The sequence below is a fragment of the Cyprinus carpio genome, chromosome A19, assembly GCF_018340385.1.
Source record: "Cyprinus carpio isolate SPL01 chromosome A19, ASM1834038v1, whole genome shotgun sequence".
NCBI lineage: Eukaryota > Metazoa > Chordata > Actinopteri > Cypriniformes > Cyprinidae > Cyprinus > Cyprinus carpio.
This window is the reverse complement of record NC_056590.1, coordinates 18,289,878-18,293,287: the sequence shown is the minus strand read 5'-3', so window position 1 is coordinate 18,293,287 and position 3,410 is coordinate 18,289,878. Positions and strand designations below refer to the sequence as shown.

General features: G+C 35.9%; 1 long non-coding RNA gene across 1 annotated transcript; it reads right to left on the bottom strand.

The window, feature by feature from the left end:
* Positions 1-2,028: 2,028 nt before the first annotated feature.
* LOC122148876 lies at positions 2,029-2,880 on the bottom strand. Its single transcript, XR_006162686.1, has 3 exons — positions 2,770-2,880; positions 2,552-2,691; positions 2,029-2,442 (listed from the first exon to the last, which is right to left on the bottom strand). It is a non-coding gene; the product is annotated as an uncharacterized LOC122148876 (long non-coding RNA).
* Between the last annotated feature and the right edge of the window lie 530 nt (positions 2,881-3,410).

Genomic DNA, 3,410 nt, shown 5'->3' with positions numbered 1-3,410 from the left:
CTGCAGGTTCAGGAAACAGTCCTCCATAAAATGCATCACACAGCGTCTCACACTGCGGGCTAGAGTGAGGAACAGCCGGCGGACTTGAGTATGGCGCAGCCAGCGTATTAGACAAAGGAGCGGCCAGCGGGCTTGTAGTAACCACATGTGACGACCCCGGGCAGGACTCCACTTCTTCTATGGCACTGCTCAGCTCTAGGCATGACGAAGCAGATAGCGTCCTCTTTTGGAAGGCCAAACAAGATAGTTTCGCTTTCACAGTGAAACACACAGCGTCTCCACAACATGGCGGCAGCAGCAACAAAAATACTACAACGAGAATAAAAGTTACGGCTTCTTTCTTTGCGTAAACATTTGGATGGTGTTATGCAAATCTTCCCACAGAGTGACGTAGACATGTTGGGGGCGTGTTTAAACGAGGCGATTTAGGAGGGCATGGACAAGTCTTAACTTTTATACAGAATATCTCTTTGGATTTGAGACATTAGTCTTTGCAACTTTACAGATCTTCTTTATGCGCCAAGAGCTTGTAACACTCCAAAGAGAAAGGAAAACTTGAAATCACATCATATGACCCTTTTAACATGAAAGATAGACACTGTCTGTATTCTTTTGGAACTCTGCCAGCGATATTTATTAAAAGAAATGTATGAACTAGACAAATATAAATAACTCAATTTTAATTTCTTGCTTATATTAATGTTTTATGAAAGCAATATCACATCACCAAAAAAAAAAAATATATATATATATATAGATATATATATATATATATATATATATATATATATATATATATATATATATACCAGAATATATATACCAGAAAACTCAATACATAGAGTGAGATATGCATGATTATTGTTCATTTTGCTAAGACATACTTGGGTAAGTTTAAATGACAATGATACTCTATATATTTTCTTTGAGAATACTCTTCCTATTATGGGGGGAATAGAATTAGACTAGATGTTAGACGCATGCACTCACACATACACAGACACATTGTGGTCAGCGTTTGGGAAGGGACTTCCCACAAGAGTTTGCGGCTATGTTTCTATGGAGACTATAACATACCCATCCTCCACCCAGTCTCAGCGCACAGCATTTGGTCAAGAAGTTTAACACGACTTACATTTCTCTGTAAATACAACATTTGAAAACATTGCCAAAATGACCAGACCTTTAAGAATTATAACAGTGTGCAGTGTTAATAGTTTTTCCTAAAAATGTGTATAAAAAGAGTGGAGAGATACCACAGACATATCAGTCATACTTCTTTACTTGTCATAAAAGTAGCCGTGGATGATGGCATGTCATTAAAATATACAAACATTTTTTGATTTTTTGATTATGGAGAATCAATTGTATTTGAACATACTTCACTTGAAATAACACATGCAGAGCTTTACCTTCTTCAGTGTCATTTTAGATAATTTTGAAATATCTTTTATTTTAATATTTTCAGTTTTTATTTAAATTTTTGTTTATGTTTTAGTAATATTGTTTTCTTTATAGTTTCAATTTATTTTATTTCAGTTTTAGTTATTTTAATACTTATTTTTATTTGTTTTCGGGGGAAGATTTCTCATTTTTATGTTTAATTTTTTCATTTATGTTTTATTTCACCTTTATTTGTGTATATAGTCAATAGTTTTGGTTTTACTTAACAAAAAAAACATTGTATTTAGTCATCCTCATGTACTGTACACACTTTCTTCCATGGAACACAAAGGTGAATTTCTGAAGAATATTATGAAAGTGAAGGAGAACTGTATTCATAACTGTGTCTCAAAATGACAAAAAACACCATTACTGAAGTACTGTTTTTGGTACATATGACTCAAGCACTACATTCCAAATTTAAGTTTGAAATTTAAGCTGATGTGCTGAAATGGACTGTACAAATTGTAAACATTGTCACAAAATCACAATGCATTCCTGTGCATCTTGTGACACAAATATTCTTCGGAAGACTAGGAATAGTGTGTGTGTGTGTGTGTGTGTGTGTGTGTGTGTGTGTGTGTGTGTGTGTGTGTGTGTGTGTGTGTGTGTGTGTGTGTGTGTGTGTGTGTGTGTGTGTGTGTGTGTGTGTGTGTGTGTGTGTGTGTGTGTGTGTCATATGACTGACTTTTATGATGCTTTCTTGTCATTGTGGAGTTTGAGAGCCCCTTCTCTTTCACTAGTAAATAAACAATGAGTAAATAATGACAGAATGCTCATTTTTAATGGGAAATCTGGTGGTGGATCTCAAAGACTGTTGCTAAGGATATGTGTTGTGCATGTGTGCTGCTCTCTGTGGATGGGCTATTGATCTTCTGTGAGGAGGCCACGTTAGGTCTTCACCTGTGGGCCTGCTGCTGTTTACACTTAGTGCCCTAATGATCAGCCACTGATTCTCCGACCCACATCCACATGCTAGATCACACCATCATGCACCGCCTGCCAAAAACACATGCAGCATTATTCAATATGAAAATGATGGATGTGAATGCAGCAGCATTTCAACGTTTCACTTTCTCTGAATGCCGACAGACTGAGTTGTCTGTACCTGTTTTCGCACCACACCCAAGCACTGAGACTATCTGCTTGTCAAATCCACAGTACAGCATGCACAGTACTCCTCCTTCCCCTGGCATGTCAGATGTTCATCTGTATATCAGCCACGCACTTTATGCCAGTCATCTCCGCCTGCAAGCACAGTCACGCTCGGTAGGCATCTTGTCAAGTTGTATTCACTATGATGGAAGGACATGTTGATTCCCATACCTTATTTCTGCTCTATCCTCGCAGCCACAGCTGTCTTGAAGTTGCAAAGAGTTTGGGTTGTGTGAAGAAGAATGTGTGCTCTCAGCAGACTAAAGCAAAAGGGAAGAGGCTTGTTTCTAGATCAAGAGTTCTGCCCTCTTCTGGTGACAGAGAAAGATTTATTGTTGTGCAAGGTCTATAAAAACACAGATTTTCTAACTCACATTTTTTTTTAAGTTGTGAAATGTGAGGGATTTCAACAATAAAGAAAAATAACAATCTTTTTTTATCTATTTGTTAGAACTGTACACATTAATGCAAGAGGTACTGACAAATTATATAATATTTTCATGTAACCATTAACACATGTGAGTGGAAGCATCATTTTTGTAACTTAAAAAAAAAATGTCAAGGTATTTTTAATACAAATATCATGAACTATTAATTCAGAAATATCATTTTTGGGGGAGTCACACCAAATGATTTTGATCTGGCAGACAAATTAAATTCTTTTTTTATTATTAAAATAAATCATTCATTTAAATATTAATATTTTCTTTAATGAATAATATCAAATTATGTTAAAATATTGAATACAGTTTTCCCTTTTTTATGATATCTGGACATTTGTATCACACTGGACTTGTCTCCAAAAATGTCCA